The 19,999-nt window shown below is 40.9% G+C and overlaps 1 pseudogene; it reads left to right on the top strand.

The window, feature by feature from the left end:
- The first annotated feature begins 2,183 nt into the window (after positions 1-2,183).
- The window catches only part of LOC139312570 (vomeronasal type-2 receptor 26-like), a 66,482-nt pseudogene continuing 48,666 nt past the window's right edge, over positions 2,184-19,999 (top strand).

Genomic DNA, 19,999 nt, shown 5'->3' with positions numbered 1-19,999 from the left:
CCCCCAATAAGCTTTTTTAAGAAAAGAAATGGTGGCGAAGTCAGACTGCTGGACATATGGTAAAATATTATCTTTCAACTCTGGTGAAGATATATTAAAGTTGAGGGAAGAACTTGAATTAGAAGGTTATGTTTGCCATCGGTTTACATATCAACAACTGAAAGAAAAGGTTAAATCAAATAAAAAGAGTTGTGGGTTTGATTTTGCTAAGAATGAATTGGAACTCTTACTGTGCTGTAGTGATATTATTACTAAGATATATAAAATGTTATTGAATTTGAATATGGAAAGGGAACATATAAAACATTGTATGATTCAGTGGGCAAGGAATTTTGGATATAATGTGATGCTTGAAAATGGGAAAATATGTGAATGAAAGGTTTAAAATTTACACTAAAGTATAATTTAAAAGAATTTTGTATAAGATGATGTATTGCTGGCATTTAACACCGGATAAATTATCCAGAATGTATAAAGGTATTTCAAATCAATGTTGGAAGTGTAAAAGAAATAAGGAACTTTTTACCATTTATGGTGGACATGTGATAAAGCAAAGAAAATTTGGAGTAAAATTCATATTATAATACAGAATATTCTTCAAATGAAAATAAAAATGAAACCAGAAACTTTTCCTTTGGGTTTAATGGAAAAAGACTTGGAGAAAAATTTTGATCTTATAGATATTGACAGCAGCAAGACTATTATACGCCCAAAAATGGAAGGACCCTTAGATTCCCACTATGGATGAATGGCTACAGAAGCTGATGGTGTTGGCAGAATTGGCCAAATTGATCATTTTGGTTAAAGGAAAGAATATAAGTACCTTTATTTCCACATGGAAACCGCTTCTGAAGTTTGTTGTTGAGGTGGAAAAAAATGAAACTTTGATTTTGGGTTTTACCGATTCGATTGATATGTTTTTTTCTAGAAATGGCTATCTTATATTATTATGGAAAAACAAAAAGTTGTGGTTTGATGTTAATGCTTTTTTTTTTTTTTACTTCCACAGAGGGAGTCAGAAGTCAATGTATTTTATCTTGTAACTTAATAATAAATGTTAAACTGCAAAAATATTTGTTTATAATTTCAAAGAGGATGCCACGGAGGACTTTCAATGTGATAACCCAAACCTTCAGTTGGACACGGATGCAAAGCGGAAACCAATGAACCTTGTAAAACAGGGCTATGACATGGGCCATACTAGGGGTGGATAACATTGTCCACCCTGCTTCATTCAGCACCAGCTGTAGCTTCCAAATGCTCTTCAAAGGAAGCCCTAGGTAGAGCCCATTGTGTGAATTCAAATGCAAGAGGACCAGGGCATGAGTGACTGAGAACAGGGAATCACGATCAGGGAATAGGGAAGCAGCTGGGACTCCCCTCCCCACTCTGCCCCACCTGAACTCAGCTCCAGAGCTGACCCACATGCCATGCACTCATGTATTTTGGGGTCCCTGCAGCCAGGCCACCCCCGCTTTGCTTCCTGCCTTGCCTTGCAGCAGCAGCAGCAGCAGCCAGGATCAGGAGGCAAGCAGGCCTGGGCATCCCCTCAGGGAAGTGGGGCTGGGCAGTATAGAGTCCCGGTGCCCTGGGAACTCAAGTGTCGGGTACTTGCTGCCCAGGGCCCCAGGCAGCCCATGTCCTGCTGCAATCCAGGAAATGCCATGTGACCTAAGAGGATTGGTGAGGCTTTGCCAATGGATCAGGGCCGGGCGCTTACCCTGGTCCCACCCCCAACATGAGGGATGTTGAGCACCCATGCCCACACTGGCCATGCCCACCCAGGCAGCTGCAACCACCCAGTCACCCCCACCCCGGCCCCCCAAGGGCAACAACAAACCTGATCTGACCCTCAATGAAATGGAGTTTGACACCCTGCCGTAGCTCATGTTCAGTCAGCTTCATCCCTCATGTTTCTTCAGCAGAGCTCTGGATGTCCCTTGATCCTTTTCAGCTCCCTCAATTGAGTCATGGGACATGTTGGGAATAATGGACCAAGAGAGGTTTCATGTGAGTGATCCTATCCAAGGCCTCAGTAGCTTTCTTACACAACACCATCTATTAAAAAACAATGATCACACTCACTATTTTTTTAAGCATAAAAAAAAATAGCAACTTACCCAAAATTAGGCAAAGGAACAAGGCAGGCAGGCAGATCCAGTTGCTCTCAGCAGGCCGATGAAATGGATGCAGCTGTGTTGGATACAGGCAAGGCAACACAGGTGACCAGCCTCTCTGGATTCGGGAGTCGCTTGTCAAGGTAAACTGGAGGCTGGTGATGGTGCCTTAGTTTATTTATTTTATTTATTTATTTATTGCGATTTATATGCCGCCTTTCTCCCTAGGGACTCAAGGCGGCTTACAAAATGACAACTTCAATACAAATCACAATACAATACCAAATTAAAATCAGTAACCCAATTAAAACAATTTAAAATTATACCAGTGTACCCCCAAACGGATCAGTTTAATTGGCGGAAGAGCCACGTCTTCAGCTCGCGACGGAAGGAAAGAAGGTCGGGGGCTGTCCTGAGCTCAGTGGGCAATCCATTCCAGAGGGTTGGGGCTCCCACAGAGAACGCCCTCCCCCTGGGGGTCGTCAGCCGACATTGTTTGGCCGACGGCACCCTGAGGAGGCCGACTCTGTGAGAGCGCACAGGACGATGGGAGAACGGCTGGAGATGGTCCTGCAAGTACCCCGGGCCTAAGCCATGAAGGGCTTTATAGGTGAGCACCAGCACCTTGAAACGTATCCGGAGTGCCACCGGTAGCCAGTGCAGCTCACGCAGGAGAGGTGTTACACGGGAGTATCTAGACGCCCCCGTAACTACCCGCGCGGCTGCATTTTGGACTAGCTGAAGCCTCCGGACACATCCCAAGGGCAGCCCCATGTAGAGGGTGTTACAGTAGTCCAACCTAGAGGTAACAAGGGCGTGAGTGACCGTGGCGAGGGCATCCCGGTCTAGGAACGGGCGCAACTGGCGCACAAGACGGACCTGTGCGAAGGCCCCCCTGGTTACGGCCGTCAGATGGTCGTCTAAAGACAGCCAAGAATCCAGGAGGACACCCAAGTTGCGGACCCTGTCGGAGGGAGCAAGGATTTCACCTCCGATCATTAAGGATGGAACCTCCAGATCCCGGGATGCCGGCATCCACAGCCACTCAGTCTTGGAAGGGTTGAGTCTAAGCCTGTTCCTCCCCATCCAAACCCGCACCGCTTCCAGGCAGTGGGACATCACGGAAAGGGCATCCCTAGGGTGGTCAGGGGTGGAGATGTAAAGCTGGGTATCATCAGCATATTGATGATACCTCACCCCAAAACCACGGATGATCTCACCCAGCGGTTTCATATAGATATTAAAGAGCAGAGGGGAGAGAACCAAGCCCTGAGGCACCCCACAAGTGAGAGGCCTCTGGGAGGATCCCTGACCCCCCGCCCAAACAGACTGCAGACGGCCCGAGAGATAGGAGGAGAACCACTGTAAAACAGTGCCTCCTAACCCTATCCCCCTGAGCCGCTGCAGCAGGATACCATGGTCGATGGTATCAAATGCCGCTGAGAGGTCAAGAAGGACCAGGATGGAGGAGCAACCCCTATCCCTGGCCCGCCAGAGATCATTTACTAGGGCAACCAATGCCGTTTCCGTGCTGTGGCCACGCCTGAAACCAGATTGGTAAGGATCAAGGTAGTCAGTTTCCTCCAGGAATTGAGGGAATTGCTGTGCCACCACGGACTCAGCAACCTTCGCTAAAAAGCGAAGGTTGGAGACTGGACGGTAGTTGTTAAGTACGTCAGGATCCAGGTTAGGCTTCTTAAGGAGGGGTCGAACCACCGCCTCTTTAAGCGCAGCGGGAAAGACCCCTTCCTTTAGTGAAGCGTTGACAATAGCCTGGATCCAGTCTCCAGTCACCTCCCTGGCTGCCGAAACAAGCCAGGAGGGACAAGGGTCCAGTAAACAAGTGGAAGACCCCAACCTACCCATAATCCTGTCCACGTCATCCAATGAAACAGGCTCAAACTCAACCCAGATGTCTCCACCGAGACTAGGCCCTGTCACCTCAACAGACTCTGTCCAGTCGGAGTCCAACCCGGTCCGAATCTGAGTGATTTTATCTTGCAGAAACTGTGCAAAGTCCTCAGCACGGCCCTGTAAGGGGTCCTACCTCGCTCCCTGATTAAGGAGGGAGCGGGTCACTCTAAACAGGGCTGCTGGGCGATTTTCTGCAGATGCAATGAGAGTGGCGAAATAGTTACGTTTCGCTACTTCCATCGCCACAAGGTAAGACCTAATATGGGTTAGCTAGGCTCTTCTGGGATGGAGCTGAGGTGGCTTAACCAGCCAGGCAAACCCACCTCTCAAGGGTGAATTCATGCTGGGTGCGTCTCAACTATAGGCTTCTTCCCAATAACAGAAGACTTTCTGCCTCCAGCCTTCCACCATTCTTGCCTCTATCCTCTCTGTTGCTCACGTGGGTGTTGAGATTCTCCACAGCTAAATTTCATTCTGTTTATTTATTTATTTATTTAAAAACAACAAACTTTATTAAACATAAAAAGATAAAATATCAGATCAAGTACATACAAAATACATTTATATTCACCCCATAAAATAGAAAAACAATACAAAACGAAACAAACTAGATATATATATCTATATATCTATATATAGAAAGTGACTTATTACATCATTTATCTTATTGACGGTGCTTGTTATTAATTTTGTTTCCTTGTTTTCTTGTGGAAGTTTACATATACTCTCCTTTCTTTTGTCTTGTCCAATCGTACCATCTATTCCATACAGTATAATATTTTGAATCTACCTTGTCTTTTAACTCAAATGTTAATTTAGCCATTTCTGCACAATTGTAAATTTTTTGGATTACTAGATGATCTGTTGGCAATTGATCCATTTTCCAATATTGTGCTAATGCCAATCTGGCTGCCGTAATTATGTATAATATTAAATATTTTGTTTCTTTGCTATGGTTTCCTTTGATCATGCCTAATAGAAAAATTTCTGGTTTCAGCTCTATTTCCTCTGTTGTTATTTCTGTTAGCCAAGTTTTTATTTTTCTCCAGTATTTCCTAATTTTGGGGCAAAGCCACCAGACATGGAAGAATGTGCCCTGTGCTTGTTTACATTTCCAGCTAGTTGAATTTAAGTTCTGATACATCTTCGCTAACCTCGAAGGGGCCAGATACCATCTATACCACATTTTATACTGATTCTCTCTATATACTACTGATTTTGTCATTGGTTTCCCATGCATTTTCCCAGTCTTCTAATTGTATGTTATGTCCAATGTTTCTTGCCCATGCTATCATTTGTCCTTTTACTAATTCCTCTGCTAAGTCGAATTCCAAAAAGTATTTGTAAATTTTTGATATTAATTTTTCTTCCTTGGCTTCTAACAGTTTATCTAATCGGTTCGGTTTTAGTTCAATTCCTCCTTTCTCTTGATTCTTTTTATATCTTCTTTTTTTATCAGTAAATAGGGCCACTAGTCTATCAATATTCCTTGTTCTCTAAGTTCTTCTTGTGTTTTTAATACTCCCTGGGAATCCAATATTTCCTTATATCTTATCATTTTTTGTAGTGCCAATGTGTTGGGGTGTATTTGCACCTCCATTGTGGATAACCATCCGGGAACTTTTATATAATGTTTGTTTTTAATTTCTTGTCATGTACAGATTAGTGAATCTCTTAGTATATGATTACTGAAGTTTTTATATGTTTTATTCCTGGTGTTCCATAAGAAGGCGTGCCACCCCATCATCAAATCATGTCCTTCTGGTTTTAATAGTCTTTGATTTTCCAAATTCACTCATTCTCTAATCCATGTTAGACTTGTTACTTTGTAGTATGTTTCCCATGCTGGTAAACCGAATCCACCTCTAGTTCTATCGTCCTGCAATATACTTAATTTGATTCTTGGTTTTTTCCCTTCCCACACAAATTTTGTGGTTATTCTATTCAAATTATTGAAGAATTTTTTATCTAATTTTACCAGAATTGTTTGAAATAAATAAAGGAGTCTTGGCAGTATGTTCATTTTTATCGCTGCAATCATCCCTAATGGAGATAATTTTAATTTCCCCCATTTTTCTAAATCTTCATTTATTTTTTGAACCAATATTCCATAATTGTTCTCCTTTCTGGTTGCACTTCTGGCTGCCAAATTTATACCTAAATATTTCACCTTTTTTACCACCTGTAATCCTAATTGATTAACTAATTCTTCTATTTGTTTTGCTGTTATATTTTTCGTTAACATTTTAGTCTTATCTTTGTTAATTTTTAAATCCGCCACTTTTCCAAATTCTTCTATCTCTTTTATTAAAATTGGTCCTGTTTTTAACGGCTCTTCTATGAAGAATACAAGGTCGTCAGCAAATGCTTGGACCTTATATTCTTCTCATTTTACATTTAGTCCTTTTATTCCTTTATTTGACCTAATTCTTATAAGTAAATTTTCCAATGTTAAAATAAACAATAAAGGTGAGAGTGGACATCCCTGCCGTTCTCCTTTATTTATTTCAAAGAATTTAGTAGAGTCTCCATTTACTAATATACTTGCTTTTTGTTTTCTATATATAGAGGCTATCATTTTTTCAAATCTCTCCCCAAATTTCATGTTTTTAATTTGCTGAGTCATAAATTGCCAATTCACTTGATCAAAAGCTTTTTGTGCATCCAGAAACACCAGTGCTACCTCCCTCTCTGGATGTACCTCATAATATTCTCCACAGCTAAGTTTCATTCTGTTTAACAAACTTAACCTATAGGAGGAGTGACAGAACCTGGACATAAAGTCAAAAGAGGAATTAGCCTAGAGGATCTATGTAGCCACAAAAGTCCAATCCCTCAGGAATTCCATTGACCCTTATCTAACACCAAGATAGCGCAAACCATTCATTGAGTGGGTTCCTGTTTGCATGACTAGTAATTAATCCGTCTAATTTGAACGTCATATGTGGTTTCAATGGTTTGCATGTGTCACAACGTTTACAAAGACCTTTCTTGACATAGCTACCATACAGTTCTTTGAGCAGAAACTAATAGTCCAGGAAGACCCTAGACTGAAGAAGAGTCCTAAGCATTACAGTGCAATGTCATGCAGAACCAAAGATGAAAAATACCACTTCTGGGAGAACCAATCATGCACAGCTGCTTCTGCTTCCTAGTGTTTGCTTCAAACTTCCTTCCCATGTAAACTTTCATGCACTAATGCAAAACCTTAATAGCACTGCTTGGTCAGTCATTGGTTCATTGAATATCATTGAATATCATCAACACAGGAATGATGGCAGACCACAAACTGAGAAGGCTGTCCAGATGCACCCTAAAAGTCAATGGATTTGGCTCAATCTCTCTCCTCCAACCAACACCGAATGGAACCACCTTCAGGTGAAGGAGAGACTCACATAACAGTATGCACCCATGCCGTTTACCCCAGTTTCTGATTTCATAGCCCTGTCAAGTCTTTGTTAAAACTGGTTATTCCATCCAAGCATTGGCATGACTGCTCACAGCTACAAGGCCACAATCGATTCCCATGTGCCACCAAACCACATTAGCATTCATACTAGCTGACCAACTATGGCACAGGCCAAACTCTCTCTGGTCAGTTTCATGGAGGTCAAATTCACAACTTCATCAACTTCCATCTGCTCTGTGCATTACAAGAAACACAAACATGTTTTTCCATTCTGGTGAATAAAAAATTATGGCTACTCAGATAGAACAATTGCTTTTCCTTGCAATTATCTGAAGTACAGTAATTCTTAGTGTGTCCCCTGTGGTTTCCAAGATTCAAAAGCTACCAAGATAAAACCTGCTTTAAAAATATCCCTGAGTTCTCCAAATGGGGGCAGAACATATCACCTTAGCCTGCCTTGCAAAGAGCTCACTCCTGGGTTTGAAGAGACTCCCATGCCTTTGTTTCCTCTATGGCCACAGCCCAAACACAGGTAAGAGGAATCATTATTGATATAAATTTGTCCTGGTGCCATCCAGGTGGCACAGGTGGTGTCTGATCTGCTAAAGTTCCAGTGAGATTTCAGGAGAAACCTTCAAATCAGTTTCTGCATAAACCTTGATTTCTGTTCTAGGAGGGAAGCAGACAAGAATGACTGGCAGGAGTCATGCTACTGTTGATGCTGATGCTCTTCTGGCTCCAGGCTCCAACTACAGCAAAGAGGCTGCAAACCATATGTGTGCTCCAGGATTATATTGACTTGGATGAAAACTACTATAGGCCTGGTGATCTCATTATTGGTGGGAATTTGCCCTTGAGAGCCAATTTAAAGTCTCCTTTCTTTGATTTTAATACTTTGGAGCTTGATTTAGTAAATAAGTAAGTTTCAGCTGAAGGGGATACATGCAGATAAATCGTTTTTTGCTTTACATTCAGGGAATTTTTTCTTCCAGTGTTCAGGAGTTACAAAAATCCCTCTTCATTTTGGAATCAGTATTGCTCATGTATTCAGTAAATCTATGAGGTTACCCCCACTCTAGTCCTGTGCTCAGCAATCTTTACCACACCTGAAGAAGCTGCTCCAAGAGAGACCTTAAATAACTACGGTGAAAGGGGAGCAGTTGGAAAGGATTCTAGACACTGGAGCAAAGTGAATATATCTATAACTGTCTGATTTGGTTCTGCAACCCAACAAAACAGACACAGACTTCAGAAGATAATTAGAACTGCAGAAAAACAATTGCTACCAAGCTGCCTTCCATTGAGGACCTGTGTACTGCACGAGTCAAAAAGAGGGCTGTGAAAATATTGACAGACCCCTCACATCCTGGACATATTGTTTCAACTCCTACCCTCAAAATGATGCTGTAGAGCACTGCACTCTAGACACAACTAGACACAAGAACAGTTTTTCCCCAAATGCCATGTTATCAGAGCTTCATCACTTGAGACTTTCAAGAAGAGATTGCCATTTGTCAGGAATGGTGTAGGGTCTCCTGCTAGAGTGGGAGGGGGGGTTGGACTAGATGATCTATAAAGTCCCTTCCCACTCTGTTAAATCTGCCATCACCCTGCTAAACAAATAATTCCCTCAACACTGTCAAGCTATTCACTAAGTCTGCATTACTATTAATCTTCTCATCATTCCTACCACCCATCTCCTCCCACTTATGACTGTATGACTGTAACCTTGTGGCCTTATGATTCATATTGACTGTTTCCTAATATGATTTGATTGCTAATTTGTTCCCTATGACTATCATTAAGTGTTGTAGCTTTTGATTCTTGAAGAATGTATATTTTCTTTTATGTACACTGAGAGCGTATGCACCAAAGACAAATTCCTTGTGTGTCCAATCACACTTGACCAATAAAGAATTCTAGTCCATTGTATTCTAATGTGGCAGGGATGATAGAGAGTTTAAAACAGTCCATGATATCTATGGAAAAGCTTTCTTCTTTCTCACAAAATCATCCAGATTTAGCCAAGGGAAATCCTTTGAAAAAAACCCAACCCAATGAAATTTGGGAGTTTCTGCCCCAAAAGTCCCCCCAAACAGTGAAGCAAATTTTACAGACATGCAGAAGCTTTCCTGTAATATTTGCCAATGTTTTGCTCACTACAGACCCATCACCAGTTACTACCAGCAGTTCCTTGCATTGATGTTTGCTGTTTCCGAGGTCAATAAGGATTTTCTTCTGCTCCCCAACATCACCCTTGGCTTCCACATCCATGGCCATTCCCAGAGGGAGATTGAGATTTCCTTAAAGAGCCTCTCCATGCTCTCCTCACGAGGCCAAGTGGTTCCAGGGTACAAATGTCACCTGCAGGACTCTCTACTGTCCATCATTGGTGGTCTCAGTGCCAAGTCCTCAAGGCTGATAGCCTCCATCTTCAGTGTCTTTAAGGTCCCGCAGGTAAGAGAGCTCCACTGGATCCAGTATGGAATAGACAAAGATCAGAAGTAAACAGAAGCCAAAGATGAAACTAAAATTAGTTTTGGGTTTTTTTTGGGGGGGAGGGGAATTAATGAACTTGTGACCCTTAGATTATTCTTTATTAAAGGGTAGCCATCATTTTAGTGCCATTTATTCTCTGTATCAGGTTGTTGGTTTTTTCTCTTGTCTTTTGATGTACCACAACCAATAAAAACGGCTAAGAAGGGAAGAAGATGAAGTTTGCCATTCAAAGTGAGTCAGCCTGACTGGAGGCCCATCAAGCACACAATGGTCACTACTAAAGTCACCAGAAAACTTTTACTTTGTCTTTGAAAAAAGAATCTCTTAAGACCGTCTTAACAAGTACAAACTCTGCTGCCACTTATCACTCTAGCCTGTCAGTCAGTTTGCCGCTTTCAATGGAGCCTCCCATGCTCCCTCTCGTCGGCTTTCCCTCATACACACACCTCTCCAAGTAATCCGATCCCAACACGGGCTCCTCCGCTTCACGTCCCTCTGTGTTGTGGGCAAATCTTCTTCCACTGGGTGCGAGCCTGGCTTTGGGGCTACCATCTGGAGCCCTCTTCCTCCGCTGGCATCCCGGGGGGGGGATTTCCCTTCACAAATCCAGCCGATCGCACTTCAGCAGGCTTGCTAGGGCTTCCCCTCTACTGTACCCTCCCCAATGAGGTGACCAGTGGCCAATTCACGCCGCTCAGCGGATAAAATCCAGCCAAGGAATCAGGAGCGATCCATCTTGGCTGTAGCCGCCAGTGACGTCACACCCGGAAGTCTCGGAATGTACGGTTTTTATTGTTATGTATAATCAATGTTTTTGTCTTATGTTGATTTTAACTTGGAAAATTTAATAAAATTTATTTTATAAAAAGAAAAAAGAATCTCTTTTTCTCCAGCTCGGTGTTGGCTTTGAGTTCTCCCAGGGAGAGAGAAGAGTTTATCCTTCCTTCTTCCGGATTAATCCCAAGGAATCTCCTCAATATGTGGGTTTAATCCAGCTGCTCCTGCATTTCCAGTGGAACTGGGTTGGGCTTTTTGCCCCTGAAGATGACAGGGGAGAACGTTTCATCTCAACTCTAACGCCAATGCTCCAGGAGAAGGAGATCTGCCTGGCCTTCACTCTAATGCTGGAATTGGATAATGTTCTAATCACTCTGAAGAAGTTAATTTTCAATTTCCCTACTTTGTCTAAAACAGAAGTGTTTATTATGTTTGCAGACTCAGCAGTTACTCTCAGTGTAGCAGGGGCAATGCATTATTTTGAAAAAATCAGAAAGGCATCAATAAGGAAAGTTTGTATCCTCACTGCCCATTGGAAAATTGGTGAGAAAGAATCAGAACAAACATTGCGATATATAAAGATTTTTCATGGAGTCTTGCATTTCAGGGACCACTCCGGGGATGTCTCTGAATTCAGCCACTTCCTCTTGTCCTTAGACCCCTTGAACCCCCAGGGAGATGTCTTTCTCCCTCCATGGTGGGAATTTGTCTTTGGCTGCAAGATCCATAAATCAGGAAAGATCCCTCCAAAGGGAGAAAAACAATGTACAGGAAAGGAGAATCTGCAGAATCTGCCCAATTACACTTTTGAAAAAAGAATGACAGGTGACAGTTACAATATCTACAATGCTGTTTATGCTTTGGCACATGTTTTACATGCAATGCATGGATCCAGAGTTCAACCAACCATGATGAGGCTTGGAAAGAGGATCTCAAATGTCCAGTCATGGCAGGTAATTTCTGTGGCTTTTGACTTAGATCAGAAGCTCCCCATACAAATTTCTTCAGTTCCTGATTCAATGTCTGCATATCAACTTATTTGAGACCCTACCCTTCTTTTTAGTTTATCATTTCTTGTGCTACTCAGTTTGCTGTGTGAAAACAGCTTCTGATTAATCACGGATGGAAACTAACCAAGGAGAGAAGCAACCTAGAACTTAGGAGAAATTTCTTAAGGAACGGTTTACCTTTATAGGTCATGGGTGCCCCGTTGCTGGAGTCATTGAAGAAGAGACAGGACAGCCACTTGTCTAAAACTGTAGAGGGTCTGTTGCTTGAGCAGGGGGTTGGACTAGAAGACCTCCAATGTCCCTTCCAATACTATGATTCTGTTTCTATGACAACCACAGCACAGAGCAAGATTTCAAAGGGGTCCTAATGGGTTCCTGGTCTGAAATTCATCAGAATTTCCTACATCAAAGCCTAAAACGTTGCACCTCTCTGAATAGTGAACTGACCAACCAGGTCAAATGCTTCCTTCCACATGGCCCAGTAGATCAAACCTGGTTCCTGCCTTCTGGTGCCTTTGTCAATTAGCCAGAGAAAATCAGTGGAATTTTCCATGGTTTTGAGAGAAATGATTTATTCATTTCAAACATTCATTTATCAGTTAGCAAGACTGAGGTCCAGAGTAACCAATTGAAAGTGAACGTAGCCAAGTATCACAAGAGAAGATCCTAAGATTAAATATAGATTGTGGAACTAAAATTCTTGTGTTTTGGTGAAATTGGAATCGGAAACCATGCCCAGTGATAAAGAGAAAAGTTTTAGTTTCAGAGGTAAATACACCTGATTCCTCAGATCGCCACCAAGAGATGGAACTAGCTTCTCATCTTCTCAAGATGGCCATTATGTGATGATAGAAGCTAGGCTGGGGTCACCCTTTTTGAAGATAGGAAAGACTGTGGCTAGTGACCATAGCTTGGGCAAGGAGCTGGTCCAGAAAGATTTTTCATAGATTATGCTTAGAGGCTCTGTGGAAAGCTTTTTAAAGAAGTAGGCACATAATTCATCAGGTCCAATAGATAGAGATGGTTTTAGGCTGCATAGTGCCTTTTCAACATTATCGTCTGTAAAATCAATATGTAGTAGATCGTTGCAATTAGTTGTGGTACGAATAGGAAATGTGGGACTTGAGCCATTGCCTTTTAGGGGTGGGATGGATCTCGAGTCTTCAAGCTTGCTGTTTACCAAATTATAGAAGGTGCGAGTAGATTTTGTGTGTAGAAGGTTTTCCTCTTGTTTACTGTGGTAATTGATGCATTCTGTCTTTATCTGGCAGCATAAGATTTTGTAGCAGCTTTTAAAGTTAGCAATATGGCCAGTTTTTTTTTTTTTTTCGCGAAAGGGATTATTTTTTTGATTTAAGCTTCCTTATTGTTATGGGTGATTTGTTTTTTCTGGTTTTGGGGGTAATTAGTGATACGTATAGTTTAATGACACTTTTGATTTCAAGCAAAAAAAAATGTTATAATGGTCTTCAGCAGTATTACAACCAGAGAACAGAATTTGTCAATCAAGAGGTGAGAGGTCAGTGTCTATGAGATCATAGTTGGATTTTTTTTAAAGTTATAATTGGGGATCCCATCATTATGATATTCTTTGTAAGGATGTATATTGAGACAAAAATCAATCATGCTGTGGTCACCGTTGGAAAAGGATTCTTTTATTTGTTGATCATAAATTGAGTTTAAACTATTGCAGAAGATGAGATTAAGGCAGTTGTTGAGTCTGGTGTTGTTAGATACTAGTTGATCCAGTCCCAGATTAGTAACAGAATTGTACTGGGTTGCATGTATGGGTTCAGTTGTACATTCGTTTATGGTCCAATTAATAAGCAGTAGATTGAGGTCACCAAGAAAGATGAGAGGGTGTGTGACCACTTTAGTAGTGAAATTAGCTGGTTCGCATGTACAAGTTCGTAATCAGGGGTTCTGTAACATAGTAAGAAGCTAAACATTTTTTGTGCTACTCAGTTTGCTGTGTGAAAACAGCTTCTGATTAATAATGGATGTAAACTAACCAAAGAGAGAAGCAACCTTGAACTAAGGAGAAATTTCTTAAGGAATGGTTTACCTTTAGAAGTCATGGGGGGAGAGGGGGCAGCATTGCTGGAGTCATTTAAGAAGAGACTGGATATGAATGAAGTAATGATAAAGAAGAAAATACCCAAATCATGGACTAAGATGTATATTACTTCGATACATAAGGAAGATGCAGACCCACAACAAATCAAAAATTCCCTGCTAAATTCAGATTATAAAATTTTTGCTTCAATATTGGCAGAAAGGCTCAAGAGATATCTGACCAAGTTTATACATGCAGACCAGAATAGATTTCTCCCAAAAAGACAAATTAGAGATAATATAAGAATAATTCTGGACACATTAGAATATTATGAAGGACATCCAGAAAAGCAGATGGCTTTGATATTTTTAGATGCACAAAAAGCTTTTGACAACGTTAACTGGCGATTTATGATACTTCAAATGGAAGAGATGGGCTTTGGTAGGAAATTTATTCAGGCAATTGAAGCTATATATTTTAAACAGACGGTAAAAGTAATGATAAATGGTGAATTGACTGATTCTATCGAAATAGAAAAAGGTACTAGACAAGGATGTCCGCTGTCCCCATTGTTGTTTATATTGACTTTAGAAGTTTTAAACAGAAATATCAGAGAAGATAAAGAGATAAAAGGTATGAAAATATGAAAAGAAGAATATGAATTACAAGCTTTTGCAGATGACCTGGTCTTTATTATTGAAGAACCACTAATAACAATAAATAAACTGACAGAAACTATCGGAGAGTTTGGGAAAGTAGCTGGCTTGAAAATTAATAAAGACAAAACAAAGATAATGACTAAACATATGTTGAAAATGCAAAAAGAGGAATTGACGGAGATTTCAAAGATACAATTCACAAACAAGGCAAAATATTTGGGGATATATTTGACAGCAAAGTGTAGCACACTTAAAGAAAATAATTATAATAAGCTCAAACAACAAGGAATTCTTTGTAGATTTGAATAAAATGATATTGAAATATATTTGGCAGAGAAAGAAGGCGAGAATAAAGTTAAAGTTGTTATAAGATGCTAAAACGAGGGGTGGTTTTGTCCTGCCTAATTTTGAACTATATTATCAAGCAACAAGTTTAATGTGGATTAAAAAATGGATAACTTTAAGAAATACTAGATTATTGAATTTGGAGGGACATGATTTGTTGTTGGGATGGCATGCCTTTTTATGGTATAAAGGAACCAAAATACAGGGGTATTTTAGAAGACATCAGATACGCGAAGCTTTGTGGTTGAATTGGGAGAAGGTTAAAAAACATCATTATTTGAAGATTCCAGTCTGGGTATCTACAATTGAAGCTTTTTCATATCCAGTAATATTGAAAGGGGAACAAATTGTTCGATATAGTGAGTTATTGGATGAAAAGGGTGAACTTAAGTTAAAGCAAGATCTAGAAGATCAGGGATGTAAAATGGATTGGTTTTCATATATGCAAATATTTTCTAGATATCGAGAAGATCTCAAACAAGAAGGTTTTTATAATGGTTTTGACTAATTTAGATAAGATATTAATAGGTTCTGATGACTATGTAATTTAAAAGTTATATGGATATTTGTTAGAGGTAAAATTGGAAGAAGAACAAGTTAAAGAATCAATGATAGCGTGGGGGGAAAATTTTGGTTATGGTATCGATTTAGAGAAATGGCAAAAATTGTGGTCGCATAATTATAAAATGACAATGTCTACAGCATATAAGGAGAATTTGTATAAGATGTTTTACAGGTGGCATCTACCCCCGACGAGGATAGCCAAGAATAAATCGGAGAAATGTTGGAAGTGTCATCAGACCCCAGGATCATATTACCATATGTGGTGGACATGCGTAGAAACAAGGAGATATTGGACTAAGATACACATGTGGTTGAAAAAAATGATAAAAAGACACATTGATTTTAAACCAGAGACATTTTTATTAGGGATCTTACCAGAGATATTCAATAAAGAATTGCAATATTTGATTGTGAATATTTTAACAGCGGCTAGAATTGTATTTGCTAAAATCTGGAAAGGAGAGAAGATAATTACTGATGAAGACATTATTAAGAAAATGCTGAACTGTGCTGAAATGAGTAAACTGACATTTGAAATAAGAGAACAGGAAGATAAACAATATTATTTGATATGGGGGTTATTTTTTTTTAATTTGATTTATATGCCACCCTTCTCCGGAGACTCAGGGCGGCTTACAATGTGCTAAGCAATAGCCTTCATACTTTTGTATATTTTATACAAAGTCAGCTTATTGCCCCCACAAACTGGGTCCTCATTTCACCTACCTTAGAAAGGATGGAAGGCTGAGTCAACCTTGAGCCTGGCAAGATTCGAACCTGCAGTAATTTCAGGCAGCTGGTCTTAATAACAGGGTGCTTTAGACCACTGTACTACCAGGGCTCTTGGTAGTACATTTTATCAATGGATAGACAATAAAACATGGAGATGAAATACGATATATGAAACAAAATTAAGATAAAATGTGTAAACACTTGTTTTCTTTTAGGGGAAAAGAACATTTGTCATATATTGATATTTTGAAGATTTTGGGAACACGAAAGGATTTTAACCGACCTAAACACTGTCTGTAACTGTTGGAAAGGATGATGTTTTTGTATTGTTTTTGTTTGAAAATAAAAAAAAAATCTTAAAAAAAAAAAGAGAAGAGACAGGATAGCCACTTGTCTAAAACTGTAGAGGGTCTGAGCAGGGGGTTAGACTAGAAGACCTCTAATGTCCCTTCCAATACTGTGATTCTCTTTCTATGACAACCACAGCACAGAGCAAGATTCAAAGTGGTCCTAAGTGTTCTTGGTCTGAAATTCACCAGAATTTTCTGCATCAAAGCCTAAAATGTTGGACCTCTCTGACTAGTGAAGTAACCAACCAGGTCAGATGCTTCCTTCCACATGGCCCAGTAGATCAAACCTGGTTCCTGCCTTCTGCTGCCTTTGACAATGATCCAGAAAATCAGTGGAATTTTCCATGCTTCTGATGGAAATAATTAATTCATTTCAAACATTCATTTATCAAATAACAAGACTGTGGGCCAGAGTAACTGTCTGAAAGTGCATGTAGGCAAGTATCACAAGAGAAAATCCTAAAATTAAATTTAGATTGTGGAACTAAAATTCTTCTGTTTTGGTGAAATTGGAGTGGGAAACCGCACCCAATGATAAAGAGAAAACTTAGTTTCAGAGTTAAATACACCTGATTCCTTAGATTGCCACCAAGGGATGGAACTAGCTCCTCAGACATGAACCCATCTTCTCAAGATGGCAATCATGTTGTGATAGAAGCCACAATGTCTCATTTGTAGCTCTAGCCCTAATACTCCAATTTCTGAAGGTCTCCTTTCTTTCAGATTCTTCCCTATTTGAGCAATGTGCAATTCAACAACAGTGCTGGAGATGAAGTCTCCTTCTCAGAAGATGGACTGGGATCTGCTCGTTATGATCTTCTCAACTGGGTTCTCTTCCGCAATCGATCCTTTGCCCCCATGAAAGTTGGGCAAGTAAATCTTGAGGGTTCCCTAGGCCAAGATTTCACCATTAACTCTGATGGAATCATCTGGGCCACAATGGTGAGCTGCAAAGAAAGACTGTAAGTTCAGGGAAAGATTCATTCTCTTCTTGAGATGCAGAACATCTTTCTGACATGAAAAATAATCGAGACAGAAATTATGGCAGTCACTTGGTGAAAAATCTGCTTTGCATGTAACACCTGATTTATGGCATTCTGCAAAGGGTTAGGCTTGGGAACAACATCTGCTTGAAACACAGGATGCAATTACAGCAAGCAACAGTGATTTCCATGGACCATTTCCACTCAGTTGTATCCTCATGGTTCTTTCTTTGAGAAATAGTCCCATCATAAGTCTTCCTCTGCAGGCTGAGATTCCAGATCCAATCTCACACATCCATGGGTGTGTCAGGAATGCCTCTGGCCTGAATACCTCAGGATTATTCTTGATTTTTGATAGACGGGGCAAACTATTTCTTTAGAAGAGAATCTGAACATAGAAGTAGGAATAAGGAAGGGAAATAGGAATAGGGGAAAGAACGAATGCAGCAGGTTCATTGCTTAGGTCATCTCAAGTGTTTCTCTTTTCTCTTTCAGAAGGTGCCCTTTGCCAGGTGTGGAAGGAAAAGGTGCCATGCAGGAGAGAGGAGAAGAGTTCCAGAGGGAAAGCAGGTTTGCTGCTACCAGTGTGACCCTTGTCCAGAAGGGACCTTTTCTAACAAGACAGGTAGAGCAGACTTCAAATGTTAATCTTTCAGGATCAAAGAAGATATTCATTAAGTCATTTTTGTTATTGTTGTCTTTTTTGATAAGAGTGACATGAAATCATATCTTTCAGCAAAACTTTTCAGTTTACAGATCTAAACTGCCCTGGCCACAGAGGCATCTTTCCTGATCCTCAGCAATTCCAGGCAGGATATCTTTAGGGCAGAATTTATGAATGTCCAATTTGCATTTCCACTCCTACTCTAACATCTAATTGCAAAAATCACCTTTCAGTCTTCCATGACGAAGTGGGGCATGCGGTCCAAGCTTTAATCTTTATTATTCAGAATATGCTCCTTCCATCAGCATTATTAACCTCTGAGGAAATAGACCTGCCAGGGAAAGAGGACATTCATCTATCTATGTCTCTTTGATAGAGCCGGAGGGAGGGAAAAAACGTCTGAATGAACAGATTGAGATACAAAGCAGAGAGGTTGAGGCAGGGATAATATACACACACAGAACAAAACAGCAACATTCCTGGAAAACAGATCTATCAGTCTTCTGTGAGTCCCATTATAAAATAGGAGAAAAACCAGGCAGGAATCTCAGACTGAAAGCCACAATATTCATGAAGTGCACAGTGAATGGACAGCTGGAACTGAATAAATCCTTGTCTCTGGCTAATCTATCCCCAGGACTTCTTAAATGAAGGATGATTTGCTCTTTTTGATGCCCCATAAATGGCACGTTGGGTTCTTTCATCAGTCCCCTTGTGGGTAAGCAATAGCAGAAAGGCAACACACGTATCTCTTATGCAGGTGTTGTGGCCCATCAGCAGCCTGTGCAGCTCGTAGCTGATTCAGACAGCTAGGAGGCTGGTGTGGTGCTGCGCCAGCAGCCTGGGCAGCTGGCACTCGAGTCAGACAATGAGGAGGCTTGAGAAGATGTGGTGCCAGAGGCAGGAATTCAGCCTTCAGAACCTCCAGAAGCTCCCTTAAGTGAAGAGGACAAAGAGGAGGAGCCTGTTCTCGATGCACGGGCACGCAGAGCTGTTAAAAGGCAGGAGTGGCTCCTCAGGAGGAGGTCTCCTCGAGAGTAAGGCTTTTGGCTAATTGGCCACTCCCTTAGCCTATTTAAGGAGGAACGCCGACTGAAGCAATTTGCAGGGAACAACTTCGTTCACATACCTTCGTGTCTTGTCTTGTTTATCTTATCAGCTTCCTGCAAATTGCTTCTGGGCATTCTGCCAACCACATTAAGCTTTCAGTATTATTCTTTGAATTCTTGGCATCTGTTAATGCATTAATTAACAGCCGTTGTTGTAAAAAACTAGTTTATTTAGTAAACTAAGGTTTGAACGGACTTTGTGTGTGCTGCATTCTTTGGAGTCCGTAGCTGGGGCAGAACAGCAGGAGAGATAATGCCCCTGAAATTCTTAAACTAAGACTCTTGATTTCAGATGCAGCTCACTGTGAACCCTGCCCAGAAGACCAATATCCCAACAAGGACAAGGACCAATGCATTGCCAAGAAGATCCACTTCCTTGCCTATCAGGACACCCTGGGATACATTTTAGTTTTTCTTGCTCTTTTTCTCTCAGTGATCACTTCTGCAGTCCTGGTGATTTTCTATAAACATCATGACACACCAATTGTCAAGGCCAACAACCGAGATCTCACCTACATCCTGCTGGTTTCCCTCCTGCTTTGCTTCCTCTGCTCCCTCCTCTTCATTGGTCAACCTAGGAAGATCACCTGTCTCTTCCAACAATCTGCCTTTGCCATTCTCTTTTCTCTTGTAGTTTCCTCTGTGTTGGCAAAAACTGTCATGGTGGTTCTGGCCTTCATGGCCACCAAGCCAGGGAATAAGACAAGGAAACTCTTAGGAAAACCACTGACCAACTCCATTGTCCTAGCCTGTCCCCTGATCCAAGCAGTCCTTTGCGTCACCTGGCTGGGAACCTCTCCTCCGTTTCTTA

The sequence above is a fragment of the Pituophis catenifer genome, unplaced genomic scaffold (assembly GCF_029215685.1).
Source record: "Pituophis catenifer annectens isolate HBS135680 unplaced genomic scaffold, rPitCat1.0.hap2 SCAF_1, whole genome shotgun sequence".
Classification (NCBI taxonomy): Eukaryota; Metazoa; Chordata; class Lepidosauria; order Squamata; family Colubridae; genus Pituophis; species Pituophis catenifer.
The sequence above is the reverse complement of the archived record's forward strand: the minus strand, read 5'-3'. Positions and strand labels throughout refer to the sequence as shown.